This window comes from Choloepus didactylus, chromosome 18, assembly GCF_015220235.1.
Source record: "Choloepus didactylus isolate mChoDid1 chromosome 18, mChoDid1.pri, whole genome shotgun sequence".
Taxonomy (NCBI): domain Eukaryota; kingdom Metazoa; phylum Chordata; class Mammalia; order Pilosa; family Megalonychidae; genus Choloepus; species Choloepus didactylus.
The window spans coordinates 36364503-36388451 of NC_051324.1; the positions used below are offsets into that span (position 1 = coordinate 36364503).

At 38.3% G+C, this 23949-nt stretch overlaps 1 non-coding gene across 1 annotated transcript; it reads right to left on the bottom strand.

Moving 5' to 3' along the window:
* Positions 1-1024: 1024 nt before the first annotated feature.
* On the bottom strand, positions 1025-1131 carry LOC119515074. The gene has a single exon (XR_005212969.1). It is a non-coding gene; the product is annotated as a U6 spliceosomal RNA (small nuclear RNA).
* Positions 1132-23949: the final 22818 nt, after the last annotated feature.

Here is a 23949-nt window from a genome sequence, read left to right on the forward strand (position 1 = left end):
GTAGAAAAATGGGAGTAAAAACTAAATGACAAATAGGGTGGGATGGGGGGATGGTTTGGGTATTCTCATTTCACATTTATTTTTTATTCTTATTCTGATTCTTTCTGCTGTAAGGAAAATGTTCAGAAATAGATTGTGGTGATGAACGCATAACTATATGATCATACTGTGAACAGTTGATTGTATACAATGGATGACTGTATGGTTTATGAATATATTTCAATAAAACTGAATTTAAAAAAAATAATAAATAAATAAATATCACCCTTCCAAAGAATAAAGACATGCATGAAAAAAATAATAAGTAGGGAATATGGGGGGAAATGCCCCTCCGTAAACTATAAACAAGAGTAATAATATTACTTTAATAATAGTTCAATTATAACAAATGTAACTATTGTTAAAAAAACAGTAGAATTACCAAAAGGAGTGTTATCATCAATTGTAACAAAGTTTCCACACCAGTGCAAGTGTTGGTGATAGGGTGGTGTATGGGAATACTGTGTTTTTTGCATGATTGCTCTGTAAACCCACAACTTCTCTAATTTAAAAAGAAAAAAAGACTATTCAAGAGTAAATAATATCCTATTTAGGTGACATGATCACAAACTATGAATGGGAAGAATTTGAATTTTGAGATTGTTACCTGTGTCAGAAGATGACAAGTCATTTTCACCTAGAAGGTCGGCCCCACAGGGGTTGGTTGTAGCTGCCAGAAGTGCTGTGTGGAGCAGCACTCTGTGTCCCATTCACGATCAGTGGGAAGGAGATTGGTGATCAAATAGAGATTTCTGCCAAGCTGGGCAGGAGGACATGGTGTATGAGCGGTTGGCTCCGCCATCTCTGCCACAAGTTCGTATCCATTTGAGAGCTCACGGGCACTACATTAGAACTTACAGAGGAACGAATGGAAGGATGGAATCAAAGAAGTGAAAAATATGTGCATGAGCCAAGAAAAGAAGCATTTTGAGAGTAGAAGAGTGAGGAGCAATGAAAGAATAGAAGACTGACACAAAGAGAAAGGGTACAGTAATTACTCTTCACGAATTTGCGTGTCATTTTTGTGCACTGGCCATGCTAATCTTCTCTGTATGGTCCCAATTTTAGCGTATGTGCTGCTGAAGCAAGCACATACAGTAGTTAATTTCAATATGTGAAGCAAGGAGAAACAGTTAAAGGGGTATTCAAAGCTTCCTACTGGAGTAGTGTGTCAAAATCATCTTTTTAGGAACTATTATTTTTAAGGTAAAATTCTTTCCATTATTACAAATGTAATCCATGTTCATTGTAAAGTTTTAGAAAATACAGAAAAACAAGGAAAAAATAATATCTAAAATCCAGCCACCCACCAGGCATCAGTCTGCATGAGAATGTTTTTGAAAGAAAGGGGGATGAAGGCAATGAGGAAGGAGAGAAGCCAGGAGAGGACGGCAGTATTTCCGTCACGTTGAAGCCCGCCCGCCAAAGGCTACTGCCAAATCAAGTTGGGTTTCTAAGCTTGCTGCAGCTAGAGAGAATGCACACTAGAAAGTCTGGGGGTGTCTAGGTAAGAAAGAATCGGGAGTGACTTATTGCAGATTGGGGGCTTGTGCTGGTTGGTTTGGGGCAAAGTTTGTTCTGGATTGAGTTCTGACAAGAAGGGGGAAGAGTTCGATGGTTCAATGGAGCGGGAGGAATGCGGACCTAGGGTTGCTCACGTTATCTAGAAAAGCGGGTGTTTGGCTATTTTTATGGTTGTTTAATGTCCTTGCCTCTGTTTGTGTTCAGATGTGATTATGGCACGGTCTGATTATTGTCCGGTACCACCATAGTCAGAGTGACCTTGTCTGATTAGTGTTGTTATTCTGTGAAAATTGTGTCTATTCAATGTGGAACACGACGGCCCAGTTATTAGCTGCCAGCTCGCATCTGGACGGGCCTTTTTTTTTTTTTTTCCCACTCTTTCAATCAGCTATTAGTCTTGGACTCTATGAAACCAGGTGACAAAGTGTAACCCCGAGTGTGGAAGGATAGTCCCCTGTTTCTAGATGCCATGAAGGATTTGGAGAATTTGCTGCTTCAGGAATGCCTGATAGCAGCCTCCTCTCCCACGGCTGGGGTCAGGAACTGCGAGGGAGCTGCTGCCCTCTAGTGGCTGCCCAGCAGTTACACGAGGCACTGCAGCTCCTGCAGCCGCGTGGCGAGAACCTCCAGGAACACTTCCGGGCAGGGCAGAGCAAGCAAGAAGGCGATTTGCGGTTGGAAACAAGGGCCAGTTAAACCTAGGGTGCTACTGTTACTGTAACCCCATTAGTTCTCTCAGCCTGGACAAATGTGGATTATATGAATTGTGGATTTTCAGTAAAAATGTATTGCTGTTAGAATGCGAGAACTTAGGTGTTTGAGATAGAAGAGTAAGAATTTAAAAATTGATGTTTGACCGAGAAAGGACCATGCAACCCAGAAATGTAAAATAATTTAAAATGAGGGAGTTAGAAAACTTTTCAGTATCACGGATTATAAAATAAAGATTAAATTTTACTTACGTAAAATGGCTTCATTATTTTTTCCTTAAAGAAATAGGAAATGTTCCTTACATTTGTTGTTTGTTTTTCAATTTTGTTAGATTTTTATCGCAAAATTTTTGGTACGTTTATATGTCAACCAATTGCATTTTTCCATTTTAAACAAACGGTTTCAAACCCCACTAAAACTTCATTTGAAGCATTTAAATCAGGTAAGAAAATTCTGTTTCCAAGTTTTTAAAGGGAGCAAATACTTATATTTGTTTTTTGAACAAAGAATTGGTAAATGTAATTTGTTAAAAAGTAAAACTTCTCTAAAGGAGTTCGTTAAGGGAGAGACGCAGTAAAAGAGAGAAAGAAACATAAGGGAGTAGAGGAAAGGAGAAATACTCGTATTGGCACTCACATAGGGTAAAATAATGTAAAAAAAATGATCCGCTCATCTCCCATCACCACCTGCTTCGACATTTAAAGTCAGTTGGGATCAAACCTTGCTGTTTCATGCCTTTGTGCATTTGTGCATGTTGGTTTGCTTGAAACAAGTTCAAGGCTGCTCTGATACCTCTCCCTGGAGTAAGTGGCCTCTGCCCCCCAGGCTAGCCTAAGGGACACTTGCTTGGTAATGCTCCACGGCTCCTCATCCAAATGCTCAGCAGGTATTTAGCACTTTATATTGAAATGCTCTACTAGTGGGATCATTTCACTAATAGAAATGATCTATTAGGAGTTTTTCCCACTAGACTGTAAGCTCCTTCAGGACAAAGTCCACGTTATTCCATTCCTCTTTATCTCCCTAACGTCTGATCCAGTCTAATTCCACGCCTGCGGCTGTGGTCCTGAACTGTGGTTTCTTGGAGCAACATCGCTATCTGGAGGCAATGAAGGGCATTGCTATTTTACCCTGTGCTTTCAAATAAGGCTATAGTTTCATGGCCTTAGGCATAAATTCTTTGGATTTGTCTCCTAACTAGATGAAATTAAATTGAAAACTGGAGATTCCCCACCCATCCTTAGACAAATAGCATTTTAAGGCTTTTCTGCTATTTTGATTTAGCAGGTATTTCCTGGTATTGAGGGTAATTATAAAGATACTAAGTCACCTGTTCCCAACTAAATTAATAGCTTTGCTTGATTCATGATTACTACATTCTACTTTGATTGTAATTAGAGAAAATTAAGTGATACTAAATAGAAGGCTGAATTAAACATATTAAAAATTGTTTCCCAAAACAGTCCCAGAGTGGAAAATGCTATCGTATTGCTGTTGTGATTTGCAGTTTCCAAATACAAGGAAAAGGGTTATAACTGGGGAGGATGTGAAGCTTCCCAATGAGTTCAAATCAGATCTGAGTTCCAGTTTACTCAGCCTTGGGTGAACCCAACTGTCACCAGCCCAGTGCCTGGAGCAGGGGACGTGGGCAATAATATGTGCTAACTGAAAGTCTCTTCCTCTCTCTGAACCTCAAACTTCTCATCTGAATAATGAGTGGTTCTCAGGCCTGGCTGCACATCACAATCACCTGGGGAGCTTTTAAAACCACTGCTCATTGAAGAAAAAGACATAAATATATAATGACAATTAAATGCCATAGATGATCCTGGATGAGATCTAAGAACAGAGGAGAAAAGCCTCAAAAGGACACAATTAGGACATGAGAAAAAAATGAAATATAGAATGTAAGCTTTATATCAATGTTAAATTTCTTGAATTTCTTAGCTACACTTAATGTGATCACATAAATGAATATTCTTGTTCATAGGAAATGTATATGTGAATTATTTTATTTGTTCAAGGATGTGTGCAACTTGCTCTCATATGTTCAGAAGACAGCAGTAGATGATGGATGATAGGGAGGGAGGGAGAGAAAGAAAGAAATGGTAAAAGTGACAAAATATTAAAGTTGGTAGATCTGGGTATCGGTGGAGGGGGGTTGGGGCAGGCTGGAGTTCTGTCTATGGGGTTTGTATTATTTTTGCAACGGTCCTGTAAGTTTGAATTTATTTCAAAATAAAAAGTAAAAAAAAAACACAAAAAAACCACTGCTCAGGTGATTCTGATGTACAATGAGGGCTGAGAACCCCAGACCCACATATTAATTCTTTGCTGCAACGGTCCATGATTCTAAGTAAGATGACGCAACAACTGGAATTAAAGACTGCCAACCTTTTGCCTCCGTTTCATAAATACAAAATAATCTGTAAAAAGAAAAATGCTTCCTTTGATAAATTGCCTGTATCCAAATAGTTAATGAACTTTTGCTGATTTTTTTCTAAATTATTTTTTCTATTTATTAATTCTGCTTATTTTCCTAAAAGACATTAATCTTTTCACAAAACTTCATTTGACAGATGTACAATTCTCCACTCAATTAAGATTTTAATGGGTAACAACAGATTCTAATATAAATTGTTCTTGTATAGAATGCTATATGTCCATATTCTGCAAGATATTTCTTTGCCATTATCAATTCTTTTTGTAGCCTGATGTGTAATAAATAACCAAATAAGTTTTCAACCTGGGACTTTATTTTAAAGTAATAATTGTAGTACAATTGTTTTTATCTAAATAAAATTATTTTAACATATTTTAAATTAAAAGCTACTAGAAAGTTTTCAAAGGAAAATTTGAAGTGTCACAACAATAGGAAAATATGGGTTATTTTTCCACAAATCTAATTGTTTTATAAAATAAAGAGTTGTTTTGAAATATTTCATTGTCTTGATGTAATAATCACAGAATACTGAGCCAGCCTACAAAATCAGGGCAAAAAACAAATTAAAGATGAAATGAAAAATATTTTTAAACCTTTCCTATCTTATATAAGAAAAATGATGCTTGTGAAATAAGAAGAAATAGCTTTCTTTTCTAGAAGTTTTAAAAATACATGTTTCATATGAATCTTAGTGAAACAACAACTTTGAGTTAAAGCTTCTAGGAGTCAGTAGTGAAAGTTTCTAACTTTCTCACTTTAGTTTTCTTCTGACCTGAAATTTCCTCTCTTAAAATATATATGATATCTTTATAAGTTTTCACTGAACAGAGTGGCTTAAATGCACTTTATATGCATTTATATATAATGTAACTATAGCTATGAAATTACTCAGTTTGTACTAAAACAGGAATATATTTTGTGCTTTAAACCACATTGCATATTGGCTTCTAAATTGTTGCAGGCAAGCTATTTACTCTTAAATTCAGTTCAGAGCAGTTTAAAATCCTTGTAGTAACCGTGGTATTTATTTCAGACAATAAATGAAGTGCTCTCTCTTTCTCAATCTCTTTCACTCAATAAAACACTTACTGAACACTTACGATGTGCCTTTGCTCATTCCTATGGATACAAAAATGATAAATCACCATCCTTGTCTTCAAAGAGTTGACAGTAAAATAAAGGAAGCAGACAGATAAACATACGCTATGCAATAAACATATAAACAAATAAACATATAATATGTATATGCAGTATGGCCAGACAAGCTCAGGATTTTACAGAAGCACAGAAGAGAAGTACCTAAACTTGAGTGGAAAGTGGGGAGAGTCAGAGAAGGCCTTTCCCAGAGGAGAGGATATATGGGCATGTAGTATTCCTTTGGATTAATAGAGAGGATTCCTAATACTTTGTGATTGAATATACATTTTTTACAGTTTTTCGGGGTTTCAGTATTTTGTACTTAAACATTTAGATCTGGTTTTATATAGGGGACACTCAGCCTTATAAAAACAAAATAGAAAATTCTCTCCAGTTTCAGCAGAGAAGGACTCAGAGGGATGGCTGCTCCAGTCTTTCCCAACCCATTCTCTGTGAGGTCCCCCTCTCTATCAAGGTCCCCTAACTTTGATTGCCTTCACTTAATGTTACCACATCTGCTCCAGCAGTGTGGTGTACACATTTTTTGCTGAGAACCAAGGAAACAAGTCTCTCGTTCCTGTGTAATACACCTTAATATATTTTTAAAGAAAATATAAAAGGAATTAATTTCAGTAAATATAAATAGTATAAGAAGCCAAGACAGTCTTTAAAAAGCCTCCTAAAATCTAAACTTCTTTGTATGGCATTCCCGGATACTCATAATTGAGCCCTCTCTCTCTATCCAGCCTTATTCCGTGCTATTTCGCTTTGTATAATTTTGTGCTCCAACAGTGTCTGATTGCTCTTAGCACCTTAAATAGGTCAGTGTTTGCTCAGGCTTCCACACCTTGGAGTGCAAGAGTGGGGAGGATGCACTTCCTGCTGTGCCCACACCTGTCTTCAGTTGTCATCTCCTCTGTAAAAGCATCTTTAACTCTCCAAGCTGAGTAAACTCCAGCCTTTGGTTTCTCAAAGCACTTAGGCATGACCTTCGCATCAGGGCTTTCCAGACTTTTCTGGATGTAAAAGCTCATCTATATGTGGCCCTCTCTCTCTGGCTAAGCCAACTTGAAAGGTGAAATCACTGCCCTCCCCCCTACGTGGGATCAGACACCCAGGGGAGTGAATCTCCCTGGCAACGTGGAATATGACTCCCAGGGAGGAATGTAGACCTGGCACCGTGGGACGGAGAACATCTTCTTGACCAAAAGGGGGATGTGAAAGGAAATGAAATAAGCTTCAGTGGCAGAGAGATTCCAAAAGGAGCCGAGAGGTCACTCTGGTGGGCACTCTTACGCACACTTTAGACAACCCTTTTTAGGTTCTAAAGAATTGGGGTAGCTGGTGGTGGATACCTGAAACTATCAAACTACAACCCAGAACCCATGAATCTCGAAGACAGTTGTATAAAAATGTAGTTTATGAGGGGTGACAAGGGGATTGGGAAAGCCATAAGGACCAAACACCACTTTGTCTAGTTTATGGATGGATGTGTAGAAAAGTAGGGGAGGGAAACAGACAGACAAAGGTACCCAGTGTTCTTTTTTACTTCAATTGCTCTTTTTCACTCTAATTATTATTCTTGTTATTTTTGTGTGTGTGCTAATGAAGGTGTCAGGGATTGATTTAGGTGATGAATGTACAACTATGTAATGGTACTGTAAACAATCGAAAGTACAATTTGTTTTGTATGACTGCGTGGTATGTGAATATATCTCAATAAAATGATGATTTAAAAAAAAAAAAAAAAAAGCTCATCTATAATCTTTGCTAAAAAACAAAACAAACAAACAAAAAAAAAACAGATTCCAGGACCTCAGAATTTCCATGGCAGAGTCTGGTAATCTGTATATTTAACCAGCAGCCCAGATGATCCTCATGTTCAGAAAGGTTTGGTAAACACTGCTCTAATTATATTGCATGGTCTGTATTCTTACATTGCATTACAACTACTTAAATATGTATTCATCCCAATGCCCGTGAACTGCATCTGTTCATTATTGTAGACCCAGTCCCAATACAGTGCCCAGCTCATGGAAGGAAGCAGACAATGAATGAATAAAAATTCTAATATATATGTTTCTTATCATAAGAATACCAGAAACATCAGGAAAGCACTTTTCTAAGTTCTGCATCATATTATCCCAAGATAACTGCTGTCTAGCCTGTGATTGCTCTTCCTTCTTAGTGCCCCAGCTAGTGACTTAATTCCCACTATCCAGATGCTACACATAACCAAGAAGTTACCAATGCTGGAATTAAAAAGTACTAAACAAATGAGGTAATAATAATAACTTGGGAGATGTCATTCCCCTGGTAAAACCAAAGTACAAAAATGGAGTCCACAATGTGATTGAGTCACCTCAAAGGTACTTTAAGATTTACGAAAGTCATCGAGCCCTTTCTCCTGTTGCCACATTTCAACCCCCTCTCTGAATCAGTCCCTCTCCCCCATCACCATAACAACTCGCATTTCATGATGAAAAAGTATTATGGAGAGAGAAAGGAAGAGTCTGCATGCTTAATATAACCTTTGTCCCTATTCAGAAAACTTTGTCCTTGGAGGTTTTCTATAAATATTTGTCTTTCGAGTTCTTAGCATCTTATAATGCCTAGTACCTGCCCTTGAGCATTAATTTCCAAAGAAGCAGGACTTCAAATTCCATCTTGGCATCCCCCTTACATCAATACCAAAATGTCATAGATTCTGCACACCTACTAGTGGAAAGATGATGACCAAATAGGTCCAAAGAAGCTGCAGGTTATATGTTGCCTGTTGAGTCTGTTGAATAGACAAAGAAATGCGAAACGTGTGTTGTGCCTAACCCTGGACAAGAAAGAAGAAATATTAACGTGAGAAATTTGGCTCCACACCCAGGCTGCTTAAATGATAATCTAGAATAACTCAGAACTCTGGCTGATTATCCCACCTCTTTTAAACCTCCTCACTCAACAGATTTTTCCCCTGTTAAAGGCCAGTCTCCTTTAAAACATAATCTTTACCCACTTCAAACCTACAAGATACTTCAGAAACTTCCCAGTTAATCTTCTGAGGTTAACACTTCGGTCACAACTCATTTGCAGAATCTTTCCAAGCCTTGGCATTTGCTCTACCAACTCTGGAGCCTTCTGAAAGATTCAAGTTAGTCCTCCGTAGTCTATCCATTTTAAAACTGTGATGTAATGATACTTGAGCCATAGAATCTACAATAAGACACAATGTACCTTGGGGGGAAAAAAAAGGCCTCAAAGCTATTACATTGTATTGTGAAACAACCACAATAGTTACACCAATCTGAATATATTATGGCCCCTATCCCATATTGAGACACACTGAAGTTCTTTTTTGTTGGAAAAAAATTTTCCTTTTTTCTGAATCAATTCTCAGATAAATGAAACTTCCCATGTCATATGACTTATGTATCTGGAAAAAGTTTACATGCCACTGTTTCTTCTGTACACATTTTACAAAACATTTATTGAGTACCTACTACTCAATTGAGTGCTGGGTATAGTTCTGGGTACATTCTCAAATATTATCTTATTATTACCCATCTGTTTTTATGGAAGGGGAAACCAAAGCTTAGTGAGTTAAATCCCCTGCCAAAGTTTGAACCTAATTCAAAATCCAAAGATACACATTACTTCCTCTGCCAAGATGTAAAAAAACAAATTGTCTTTGAACAAAGAAACAAAATTTCCTTTTTCTAGTTTTTCACAATTCACAATTTTTTTTTTAATTCAAGAAATACTTATTGAGAAATATTGAAAAAGATGCACTGAGCCCTTACTATATACCAGACATGTTCTAGACACTAGGGATGGAGTAGTGAACAAAACAGAGTGTCATGGAGTGTCAAAGAATAGATGTAAAGAATGATACGTAAAATAGCAATATGTGCTAAAAGCTCCACATAGCTCAATCCAATAATAAATTTCCTGTCCCATCAATGAGCCCCTTTTACACAGCTGATCACTCCCTCCTTGAAGCATTTTCTTTACTTTCCTATGTAGTGGCAGCTACCTTGATGGTTGTTTCTTCTCCAGCTTCTTTGCTGGTTCCTCCTAACCTCCCTGACCTCTCAACAAGGGAGTGTCCCAGGGCTTAGCCCTCATATCGCTTCTCTGTCTCTACTTACATTTAGGTGATTTTATCTGGTCTGATGACATTGCATACTCTCCATGCTCTGAAGATTTCCAAATGGATATCTCTACCCTGGGCCTCTCCCATGAATGCCTGGATATCTAATAGGCAATTCCAGTTGCTCAGGCCAAAAAACTTGGGGTCGTACTGGATACAAAAGGACAAATACTGTATGATCTCATTGATATGAAATAATTAGAGCATGCAAATTCATAGAGTCAGAAACTAAAATATAGGTTACCAGTCCCTGATAGCCTGTGAGCTACTTGCTGTCACTGTGAATTTCCTTTTTCTAGGTACTTCATAAAAGTGAAACCATACAATATTTGCCCTTTTGTGTCTGGCTTATTTCATTCAACATCATGTCTTCAAGTTTCATCCATGATGCACCATATATCAGAACATCATTAATTATTATGGCTAACTAATATTCCATTGTACATATATACCACATTTTGTTTATCCATTCATCTGTTGATGGACATTTAGGTTGCTTCTGCCTTTTGGCTGTTGTGAATAATGCTGCTATGAATATTGGTGTACAAATACCTGTTCAAGTCCCTGTTTTTAATTCTTAGGGGTACTGCTGGGTCATATGGTAATTCTGTGTCTAACTTTCTGAGGCACTGCCAAACTGTTTGCCACAGGGGCTGAACAATTTTACATTCCCACCAAGAATATACAAAGGTTCCAATTTCTCTGCATCCTCACCAATAATTGTCATTTTTCATTTTTTTAAATAGTATACATCCTATTGGATGTGAAGTGATACCTCATTGTGGTTTTGATTTTCATTTCCCTAGGGACTAATGATGTTGATAATCTTTTCATGTGCTTATTGGCCATTTGCATACCTCTTTTGGAGAAATGTCTATTCAAATCCTTGGCCCATTTTTTAATTGGGTTGTCTTTTTGTTTTTGCAGTATACGAATTCTTTATATGTGGTTTCCTTTTTAAATTAGAACTCTTCATTGTGTCCTATTCTCATATAAATACAAGTATTTGGCTAAACTTTTCACAAAGGAAGAAAAAGGAATACTATTAGGAAGGTTAGAAGAGTTTGGTTCAGCATAAAATATTTACCAGTACAGTGGCAATAAACTACCTGTGGTGAGGTTTTTGCTGGTTTTAAGTCACATCTGAACTAAATTTATGGTACAAGACATTTATGAAAGTGCCTATTAGTTCCCCTCATGAGTTCTTCAACTAGGGGAATTTTAAAAGACGTAACCTGGAAGATTTGTTTAATTTACCTCCTGCAAAAGATATTAATGGAGAAACCAATCGTTGTAGTGCACTAAGCCATCAGATGGAAATAACCATCCTTCAGGAGAGAAGCTGACATTCTTGTATGTTTAATTTGCTAATTTTCTGACAGCCATGCCATTTTCTGCATCTGTTGCTTTTTAAATTAATTTTGAAGAAATTTCCTTACAGTAGGTAAACAGTTTGAGGATGAAAAATTCTTAATCCATTGAAGCATCCAAAATACTTTATTTGACCTTTCCACCAAGGACTCCCCAATTCAGATCAATTAATTCATGAATTACAATGTACTTCTCTTCCTGGAAAAAAAAAATTGTTACCTATGCCGGTCTAGACAATTAGAACAAAAATAGTTTCCTCTCCTGTTTCTTAGAATAACATCCTGAACTTCCATTTCAACTTCTGTTTATCAACCCCCCTGGTGATCAGTTGGAGATAATATCATAAAGACCCACGTGGTTCAAAGTAACAATTACATTGTTCCCTACCCTTCTACTTAAAAAACACACACACACACAGCTTAAAATTATATAGTCTAGATGTTCCACAGCTAGTCATTAGTTGCTATTTCACGAAAATAAAGCCACCAGCATGTCATGTTACATTTCTTCCTGGATCACTGCTCCTCAGTGAAACATTTTAGAAGCTCTTCCAATCCCTGTATTTGCTTCCAGCATTGCACACATTTCCTTCTCCTGCTTAAAAATAAACGTCAAGTTCCTGATCTTTTGTTAAAGATACATTGCCAAAGATGGTTTCACAGCAGAAGCCTTCCTAGGGAGAAAGTTGGCCCACATTCCTGCTAAGATCATAACCTGGGAATGATGGAAAAATAATTATAATCAGTGTCAGAGAGCACATGGGTTTCTACCGAGAAGCCTGCCAAAGAGCACCTGTGCTAATCCTTTCCATCCACTATCAGTCAGTCGACTCCAGCAGACAAATTCCTCATAGTTGGACAAATCAAAGTCCAAATCTCACACATATTTCTCCTGTATCTGAGAGGTTTCTGAGTGAAACCAGTAAATGCCTTGCACTTCTGAAATTTAGTTTTGATAAAACTACAGTTATTGTGTTTTTTTTTTTTTTGGGGGGGGGTCTGCAAATGAGGAAATGCCTATTTCTACTGCATCCTTTAATCTGGGTGACTCATTAAGGTGAGTCCACAAGTAGTGAAAGAAATGAGGTCATTTAATCTGTACATTGGAAAAAAGTATGTTTTTGAAAAACATTGCACTCTATGCTGATATGTGTTTCAACTGGACACACCCCATGAGAATGAGTCTTTTCTAAAAGAGGAATAATGCTGAGCTAATTAAGTGGAAGCAGAAACACCTGGTGCATATCATTATGGCCTAAGGTCTTGAGTGATTTAATTAAGATCTTTATTGTTACGAAATGGCTTTCCAGGTATTTTTCCATTAAGCGTATATTTCACTTTCCCATCCATCTGCTTCTCTTGGGATACGTGCCAGGTGGTATATAGTTATTTTAGGAGAGAATTTTCTGTCTACAGAATTTCAAAATACAGGGAATACAGAAGCAGATTTTGAATTTTTCTTACAAGCCTCTATGTTTCAAACATTTGAAAAGAGCAATTTGCCTCTTTTCTACAGAATAGAAAGATAATAATCCAGCCGCTCTTAAACTAGCATTCTATTATTTGCTAAACATAAATAAACCAATAAACACAATAAATATATTGTACACTTTCTTGTTAGATAATCCAGAGAGTAGACAAAGGGAGTAAATTCTAATAATGGTAGTTTTTGCTTTCAATGTTTAGAACATTTTAAGCAAAGAGAAAAATGAATCTGAGATCAGGTTGCTGTTTATTACTATGGAATTCCATTCACAAATCTAGCCTTTAATTAACAAAGTTACAATAAATTGGGCAGCTGCCTCTCTGTCCTAAAGACCCCCTGCTCTTATTGAAATATTCAATGTAGCTATCTGAGCTTTCAAGTTATATACTGAAACAATGATTTTTAGAGAGATGCTATATATTGAGATTCTGATTCTGATTTCCCCCAGCCAAGCAACCCAGCCCCAGTCCTGACTGCTGAAGTTAGAAAGATGAAATAATTCTTTCCCCAAGCTGCAGTGTCAGCTTTTAGGAAAACTTGCATTTGACTTCTTATTTTTCTCCCAGTGTACAGCTGTAAAAACTTATGAAAACTCCCAAAGGACCTAGATCCCTAAAATAAAGTGGGGTACAAGTCTGTATTTGCAAAGTAAAATGAGTCAGAAACAGACATTCTCACACAGCAACTGTTGAGAGCCTCATGACATCTGGAACGCAGAGACATACAGCATTTTTGACTCAGAAAAAAACAATAGCTATATTTTCTCTATAACTGGTTTGACAAACCTAGAAATCAAATTCGCCAAACACTGGCCCCATGTGTTTTGTGAAGACAACTATGTACATCATCAAAATGCTCCATAATTCAATTCAATGAGGTGGCCAAATAAGATGGTAAGAGTTTTCTCTGTAGGCCATGCTGTGCTTATTGATAACAAAAACATTTCACCCACTCATTCACTATAAAGGCAGGTTCCAGTGCCCCAGCAAGTTGTGCTTCCAAGTTTATTAGTGAGTTGGTTGTTTTGAAATCAGAATGGGCTTTTCCTTAAACACAAACAGTAGGTAAATTCCAAGCGTAACCCCCAAATCCAATTAATCTCTAAGTCATAAGAGTAAGACAAGCCTGAGTTGCAGCTGCTGGGAGTAAACACCTGTGGTGGTTACTCTCCATTTACCACCTGCTCTGTACTGGAGAGGGCTGGCTTACAAACTGATTCATTCGCCCGGGCTCCCATGTAGGCTAGCTTCCGGTTGGTTTCAACCAGGTAGTAGCAGGGGCCAAAGATCAGATTGGGAGGAGAGAGGTAGCAGGGTGTTTCTTCTGCTGCTCGGTCCTGCTTAGTTGCTGCCAATCGAGCAATTGCTGCTCTCTTCCAAGTTTACAGGGCCGGCCCCTTCTCCACAGGTCCAGCTCTTACTAGGTTCAAGGAACACCATTCCCTCCCTTTGAGCCCCCAGGTTTGAGGGTCTAACAGTTGCTTGTTCTTGCTAGTCTCTGGGTATCTCAATATTCTGTGTGGTTTGTCTTAACCCTACCCACGACTCAGTAAAGAATCCTTCATTAACATTTCTTCCTTTGTACCGTCTAAGTAGAATTCTGTCTGTCAAGAAACTGAGAAAGTGAAAGAAGAGGAAAAAGAGTTCTTACCCCATTCACTGGTGGAATTTCAGGCAGGATCATTCGTGTATCTAACAGATATTTATTGACATCCTCTAATGTGCCATTTATTGTGAATAAAATCGATCTATTCCCTGCCTTAACAGAATTTTCTTTTCTAGTGGGGGAGACAAACAGTAAACCCACAAATGAATAAACAAAATAGTCACATGTTGTGGAAAGTATTTTGCAAGAAATAAACAGGATGCACTGATAGAGCTCATCAGTGGGGGAAGGCAATTTTGGATAAGGCTGTCAGAGAAGGCCTTGCCAAGGAGGTGACATTTAACTGAGCCCTCAGGGGTGAGAAGGAACCAGCCATGCAAAATTGGCAAAGGGCCTTGGAAATGTGTTCCAGGCAGAAAGAGCTGAAAGTATAAAGGCTTGGAGGTGGGAAAACCAGGACCTATGGCAGCTGCTCGACTTTGGAGGAAATTAAAGTCAGATATTTGCCAGCCTCGTGGGAACTGAGGGAAGACAAGCGTGACTAGGGCAGGTACCAGGTGGAGTGTGGATAAGATGAGGCTGGCCAAAGCAGAATATGGATTTTATTCCAAGTGGAACGGGAAGCCATGGTGAATTTTAAGCAACACAGTGATATGATTTATCTTTTTAAAAAGATCACTCTAGCTGCTCTATAGAGAAGAACTTCAGGGAGAAACAAGTGGAATCAGGCAGAACAGTCAGGAAGCAACTGAAATAATCCAGGCAGAAGATGACTATGTTTCACCCTGAAGTGATGGAAGTGGAGATGAGAGAAGTAGACTTCATCAGGTTTTTTGCTGGAGGTAGGGCGGATGGGACTTGGTAAGGATTGGTCACTGGAGAGGCAACAAAAGGGGGGAATCTAGGAAGACTTCCGAGTTTCTGGCTTGAGTCACCAGCTGGATGGTGGCTCTGTTTACTGACAAAAGGAAGATCAGGGGAAGAACAGGGACAGAAAGACGGTTAAGATGGAGAATTCTATGAGATGTCTGAGCAGAGTTGTCAAGCAGGCAAATGGCGAACAGGGTCTGGGGCTCCGAGGACAGGTTTGAACTGGGGAAACTTTTTCCTATCTCTTAGTGGTCAAACAGCCTTCTTGGCATGACTGAGCTTAGGCCAGAGGGAACCTCTACCAGACCTGGATGTACTCATAGATCCTTTCTGGGGTTTAGATGCAAATCCCCAGTAAGTAAAAAAAGAATTCTTATACCTTGCTGTGTCATTAGTGCATCTATTTTCTTTGAAGACCTCGAGGAAAAGGGTGGCCAGTTGAAAGCAAGATTTGAGAATTCCTAGTTCCCTGGTCAGATGCTATCTAATCTTGCTTCTAGAATGCCAATTTCAACATGACTTAATGATATATTTAAAGAACAGCCCTAGAGTCCAGTTTGGCTGGTGCACTTTCGCGTCCTTATAGGGAGGCATGTACCCATAGTAAGAGATAAGGTTTCAAGGGTTTTCTTTCTGGTTGCTATGGCAACAGCAGCAAGAGCTCTGGAGGTGGGAAGGCGGAAGGGGGAGGAGAAGGGGGAAGCCAGAAGCTGTGGTGGCTGTTAGTCTTCGGAAGATAATTAAAGACAGATATTTGCAAGCTGCATGTAGAACACACTCTGTACAGTCAGTGCAGTTTGTAAGTGGACAATTTGTTCAGTTGAAGGACCAGAGATGCATGTGAAAGCTTTATCGACTTGGGGGCTAGGAATGCAACATGCCCAGGGCACTGTCTGGGGCTTCATGTATTTAAATAAATGGCAAATGGGCCCCCAAAGAAGAGTCACTACCCTAGTTATTTTACAGGGGTTCTAAAGTTGCTTGGTGGTCAGACCCTTCTGGCAAAGATTTTTTTACATCATGACCATATTCATAGTGTGGTCAGCCCAGAAGCAAGATTAACCCCCAAACCAAATGACCAAGTCAGGAAGTCTTGCTATCTGGGGCTGATGCTGAGAATTCTCCACTAACCATGGATTGGATATTATGTAATGAATGCTTCTTGTGAGGATCCGTGGGTGGGATTAGATTCTTGAGGTGATTAAATATGACCTGTGAACTGGGGTCCTGGAAATGACAAAAGGCGATGGTGTGATAAAGAATATAGACAAAAGGGCAGGGATTCCTGTCAAACCTGAAAAACAAGACTTGGGGAATGAAAATTTGTTCAAGGGAATGTAGTATAACTGGGGTTCACAGATATCCAGATATTTGAAAGGGAAACTCTCCAAGGGTGCAGACCCTTTGGTAGCCTACATAAAATATCCCTCAAGACCTTTTATTTATCTTTGCTCTAATTTTGTGCTCACCATGAAGTCAATATTCTGATTACTAATTCTGTTTCCTTTGTATGTTGAAAAGGGTATCCCAGTAAGAAACACACTTACAACTGGGAAGTATAGTCCCCTCTCCAAATTGCACTGAGAATAAAATTCAAACATCTTACCAAGGTCACCAGACCCCATGATCTGACCCCTGACAATCTCTCTGACCTGGATTCCTATCATTTTTTCCTCTTCACCCGAGGTCCTAGTCATACCTGCCTTCCTTCTATTCCTCAAACACCCCAAGCTCTGTTCCACCTCACAGTCTTTGCCCCTCCAGTTTCTCCTGTGGGCAAGGCTCTCCCCCAGGTCTCCCCCATGGCTGGTTCCTTCTTCTAATCAGGCCCTGGCTCAAATGTCACCTCTACAGGGGCCTTCCCTGATCTCCTTGCCTACTGTTGCAACCTTCCAGGCCACCATCATTATCTATCCCTTACCCTGTTTTATTTATCACTATCTAATGTTATCTTATTTAATTGCTTACTTGCTTATTATCTGTCTCCTCCCACTGGAATAAAAGTCTAACAGCCTTGTTTCCCCAGCACTTAGCACAGAGTCAATACTCAATAAATATTTGTTGAATGAATATTGAATGTAGGGAAGAATGAAGTGTGAATTGATCTAGACTAGAGAGAGTAGATAACGGATAGGAAGAGCAGATCTGAGGTAAGTGGAACACTTCCTTGGGCCCAGTCTATAACCTTTACAAACCACCACTAAAGTACTGATCATTTCACAGAGCTTGTCTTTGTTTTTGTGTGCCCCTTACCCCCAACTCCATTTTAGACTGTGAGCAATGTGGGGGCAAGGGCCATCTTGTTCATGTTGGCATTGCCCATGCCCAAATAAATGTTTGTAGCACCCCTCAATACCCTGCTGATGGAAATGGGCAGTTCAGAGAAAAATTAGAGATTTTCTTTTGGTTGAGCTTGGCTTAATTGGGTAGGCAAGCAAATGGCAGCAAAAGCAGTTTCCACAAGAAAACATACGGTTGTGTATGGACAGTGGCAGCACCAAAAGATGGCCTAGGGTGACTTCTTTAGCTAGCTCTCCCTCCTTGGTAGTCTCTATCAGCACCCCCAAGTCATCCCCACAGAAAGATTCCAGACAAGAACCCAAGCTTCCCCAATTCCAACCAGATTGCTGCCCTAAGCTCCTCCTGCCAAGAAATGCTAGTGCCACCACGGTGCGTGGACATCAGATAGGAACAGCCCTCACTTGTCAAAAGTCCAGAAAGGGACTTATGAAAACAGCCCAGCTGAAAGTAAGGGCGCACAAAGGAGGCAGCGGTCAGGGCCAGTATTCAACAAGGAGCGACTGGAAAGAACTGTGTAATGTTTTAGACATTGCCAAGCTGAGTAACATGAGACTGAACTTGTTATTTAGCTCAACTATATATAGTTAGCATCCTGGAATTCACAGACTATATATAGTAGAGTTTTATTCTTTCACTCAAACTGATTATGTGTGCTGGACTGTAGTGTTCCAGTGGTGCCAGAAATGAAGAGAAAATGGAAATCTTCCATGGACCTATGGGCATGTTCTGTACCACCATGGCCATTTTTACAAATGCGTGGTGGTGGCATAAAGCTAATTGAGACCAGCCAAGGAATAACAGGGTAGAACCTGGCCAAAGGATTGCTTTCTTTGAGGACTTCCCTTGGAAACAATGTATCCTTTCAGTCTTTTCCTTGTGGTGTATTTGTTCATTTAAAGACTTGCTATGGTCATGCTTCAGGAATAATACATATTAAAAGAGGGTTTAAAAGTCCAAGTAATTACCCAGCTTTTATAACAAAAACAACAAATCACACACACACACACACACACACAAACAGTTCATTATCTTGTCTAACGCTACAAACACAGTTCTAATCTATTAAATTGCTCATTATAAGCTGGTTTATGAACTTCAGTCTTTAGCATATAAGCAGTTTTTTGAACTCCTGGTCTTTCTTGATTAGAACAGCAATGTTACTGACCTGCTTTGAAAAGTAAAATGTTCCCTGAATAGCCTATTTCAGGCTAAGAAACTCTTGTTTTAATGCAGGCATCTCAAATATTTTTTGAAGTTACCCTTTATTGTCTTTCCCAAACTTGAGGTGTCTGTCGGAGGTAAGCATTAGGAATCAAGTCCCTGAGGAACAGCAGAGTCTATCCGAAGGGGTGATGTGGGAGACAGTGTTTTTGCTGTCCAGCATCTAACAACATATCCTTCTTAATAACATACCCCAGTTCTGCTTTGGGGGCTTGCTCCTCTCTTCTACCTACGCACTTCAGATGACGCTTACTTCACTCCTGCTCCCCCCATGGAGATGTGACCTAGAGACTAAGCCAGACATCACATGCCATGTCCTTGGCCACCACGATTGGTTGGGAGATGGACACATGATTTAAAAGAGGCCCATCAACGCCCATAAGACTCACTTCTGGGATTTTATTAAAGCTATTTGAGGAAAAATGGATCTTTCTAGTCTAATTAGTTGTGCTGATGATAGCCTGTAGCTGTGAGGGACCACTGGCACAGCCTAAGAGTAGAACCAACTCTGAGGAGCTAGAGCTGAGGACTGGAGCCTAGGGTTCCCTAGTTTAAACCCTGAATCGAACGGTGCCTGCAGCTGTATGCCTGGTCTTTTCAGTTACCTCAACCAATAAATTCCCTTTTTTGTTTAGGCCAGTGTGGGTTGGCTTTTCTGACACTGGCATATGATGCAGGTGGAAAATTTAGTACTTAAGCAAAGGAGAGTTGGGGGAGGATCAGTGGGACTGGTAGTACCAATTTGCTTGAGGATCTACCTGGGAAGGTGTAAACATAGCTTTATAGATTCCAATCCACCAATTAGGAATCCTGATCTTCCAAGTAGTTTTTATTTAATTTAAGTAATTTTATATTTCATGATTCAAAAGTCAAAACTAAATAAAAAGATACACACAGATAGGTTCTCCTCCTTCCCCTGCCCCCTCAACCTCTTTCACCCTATGGGTAATAATTTTTATTGTTTTATGTTTATTCTTTCAGTGTTTCTTTATGCAAATATAATCAAAGATGAATATATGTTCTCATTTCTCCCCTTTTGTTAGGCATAGGACAATAATGTGCTTTGCTCTGCTCTACACACATTTTATTTCTTCACTATATGTTCATTCAAGGAGTACCCCTCCTTGAAATTCTATAGTGCCTTTGATTATTCTCAGTCGCTTTTCACATAATATTTGAAGGGGCTGAGTCCCTTATTTAGCATATCAAACTACCTCTGTGCTCAGTTACCCTGGAAACATCTTGGCTTAATATTGGAGAATCTCAGTTCACTGCTATTAGAGAATTCAAACCAAGGAGCTAAAATGTATATCCAACTCTAAGAAAGAAATAGACAAACAAATCTAGAAAATTTAATCTGAATACCAAAAAAACAGAGACTATTGCAAAGGGGAAAAATTAATATAAAAATTAAAAACCTTAGAAGAGTTGAAATTTTTAGATCAGAAAGAGAGATTAACAGTAACAGACAGGCACATAGGCAAAAATCCAAGAAAGAAGATTATATGTTGCCACCAAATGATCCATGATTTTGAATAGATGTCAAATCCAGGCTTCTCAGCAGGGCAAAAATTTCCGGTCAGAGTAACACACTGACCTACATGCTCTTAACATTCACGAGTATCTTATTTACTAACCATTTCAGTTGACTTAGGCAATGGCTTAAACAGCTTTGATGAGGCCTGACAGCCTCCGAGTCCAAACTGAGCCTGCACGGTATAAGATCTAAAATTCACCTTTTTCTAAAAAATTATGTTCAGTCTCCAATGTGCGAGAGAATGTCGAAAAGAAAATTTTAATGAAACAATCAGCTGAAAATGAAAGGCAATCTATAGATACACTTAAAATTTCTCTGCATGGAGACTTGATAACTCACTCTGTTCTGTTGGCTATTCACATTTGGCACCTGAATGGACTGAGCACATTGCTTGGCACACACTGGCACACGCTGAAAAACTCTTGATGGATGGCTGAAAAATGAATGTCTCGGTGCAGTGGCACAATGTGTTCGTCATTGTTTTCCCCAAATACCTAAAGGACAAACTGGCATCTGTGATGTTAAGTTAGTTTATGTACTTATGCAAAGTGTCTTAGCTGTATTTGATAGGGAAAAGCAATTTTAAGAAAAGGAAATTACCAAAGGATCATATGTTTTTGGTCACTTTTTCTTTTCTTTTATTACCAAACTGAGTATTGACACACCCAATGAGGGTTGATGTTTTCTCTGGATTAGTTAGATTTTAAATGGGTTAAATAAACACACTTCCTTTTTCATGGTTTCTTGCAGGTCTTAATTCGAAGTAAATGAGCCAGGCATTCTGTTCTTTTATCCTTAAACAAATTTGCATATTTTGCTTAATTTCCTTTTGATCTTCTAGAATTATAATTTGGGAGGTAGAAAAGTCATGAGATAAATTTTGTTTGGATAAATGTATTTGCCTCTGTTTTCCACCAAACTACAAGTCCCAAAGAATAAATGAAATTTCGAAGCAGCATTCTCAAAGAAAATAAGCCTTAAAATAACACGCTATTGTTTCTGTAAAACATAATCTTAACAGTTAAAGGATTAAAGCCACATCTTTTCCATCTTAAAAGTGTAATATTTGTTTGCTGGAGAGATGATGTTGTGAATATATTTCCAGATGCTGGGATCTTAGGAAACAATTGTTGAATATACTTTATTCTAAAGTACGTGCTATTTTAAATTAAGGTTGATGCTTTATACTACTGCCAAATTTCAATAATTTTGTTTTAGGTGCAAAAAAGCACCCAAAGAGCATACATTTTAAAGCTAATGCTATTATTCTAAGAAAGTACATTTATAAGAGCTAATGCAGCATTAAACTTATTCCAGTCATAAATCCTTAGACTCCAACATGATTTAGTTCATAGACCTACACTTGTAAAATAAGCAAGGTTTCAATTAAAAGTCATTAGGTTATGCCTAAGCATCAATTAATTTTGCTTCACTAATACACCATGTGTGAAAAACCCATTCTTGGCACAATATATTATACAAAGAAGTTTTATTGCTTACACATGTTTCTGAATTTTACAAAACCTACATTGTCCTCAGAAGGTAGTATAGAGTATATTTGACTATATAGACCACAAACAACAGAAAAAGAAGTTGGTTTGCAATTTGAATATGCTGGAACATGTAACCAAGAAATAATGAAGACAATTCTTGTCTGTGGCTTTTCTAGAATGTAGTAAACATCTATCTTTCAAGGATGGGTCACCCACCAAAATTTGTAACAAAGCAAAATCTTAAGGAAGGAGAAACTAGCACATTAGATGGATAATCCAAAGAGAAACATAAAAGAGACAACGAAGTCCACGAGAAGATTTGACCGTCAAGAAATCTGAGCTTATATAGATATTTATCTAATACTAAGGGCCTCTGATTGTGATGACTCAGACCTAAAGATCAATGGAATTAAAAACAAGAACAACTGCAACAATTATAATTTCCCCTCTTTTTTCTTCTTCTCCTAGCTGCTAATTACCCAATTACTAAGCTTCCTCTTCATCATTCTTTGCTCATCAAGGACCTCTCACTTTTACTCCTTGCTAATTTAATTGACAATAATGCTATTATAAATATCAAATTACTCTTCATAAATTATCTGCTTTATAATGACTAAATGTCACAGTTAAATTCTAAATCCACTTCCCTTTCAAAAATGCCTTTATGGAATGAGTCATTTTTCTTTCAGGGTTTCTTAGAGCAGAGAATTTATCAGTCATAATTTTTAAAAATAGTATCAGAGCACAGATCTTTTATTCGTTATGTAAATTTAATGCACTCGTGTCCCTTGCTGCATTTGTGTTAGGGGTTGTTGTTTGTATTGGACCTGCGGTTTCACAAAGTAGCCAATGAGGGATTAAATTTAATTTATCAGGCCTTTAGTCACTGACTTTCTGAACACTACAATCTCTACTAAGTGCATGTTTCTGTATGTTTCCAGAACATCATGGTTTTGCTGTCTGTTTCGCAGAATTTTCAATCCCTCTGACTGTCTCAGGGAGGATTTTTTTAAACCCTTAAAAAAGATTAAATCACTTACATTTTAAAAAATATAATATACCTATTTAGAAACAAATATATGCATTACACTACCTGTGGAGAGAGCAGGAATAACTCCAAATGAGATTCAAAGAGATGTGGAAATTTCTCTGACCTAGATTCATTTACTTGCAACAGAGAACTCTTTGTCCACATCTGGTGGCAAAAGAGGTGTCATAATGATCAATATTCCACAGGGTTCTATCCAACAAGCCTGTATTGAGTTGCCTTTTTTGAATGCTGTTTGCAGAGTTTAGGTGAAAAAGAAAATGTCCAAAAGGGAGCAATGGGGGAGGAAATAAATGCCCGTGCTGTTAAGTTCATACATGTGCACGCTAACGATTTAAACATTACTCAGCACATGTGCTGGTCAGCTCAAGTTGCTCACTGAATATGGGTCCCAGGAGATTAATAAGCATACCTATCACCTTCGGAGAAGTCTAGTTACAGGTCAGCCATTTCCTTTTCCTGTCCTGCCTCTCAGTCAGTGGCTTCTGTTTCACATTATCCAGAATGGCCAAGTTCAACTTAAGAAAAACATCATGGTTCTTAATGAGAAGAGTTTCAGACACATTTTACCTTCATAGCTTTCAGTGAACAGCCAGGTTAAAGAACTGCTATTAAAAGAGCAGTATTTTCTTTATAGCCAGTTCTCGCCTGGGGACCAAACCATGTTTGTTTAAGGATACTAAATTAAGACAGGCTCCTTCATAAAAAAAAATTAAAAAATTTTAAGAACAGGTCCTGCTATGTTTTTACAATAATTCAGAGTGAAAGCCAATGAATGTTCCATTTTTTTGGCATACCAAAAAGAACGAGTACATGTTTCATTTCATTTATTTTTCATGTTATTGCCAAGAAAAGACAGTTCTGAGGGGATTTAGAGTTACTAATCACTCAGACTTGAAAGGGCTGTCCCTGATTTCCTGATTCGAGATACTTAAGTATAAGTCCTTGTTTTTAAAAATGAATGTTTTTGTAGTGTTTACCCTTCATACTTTCCTCCTTTGAAACCTGGCATTCTTAAATTCA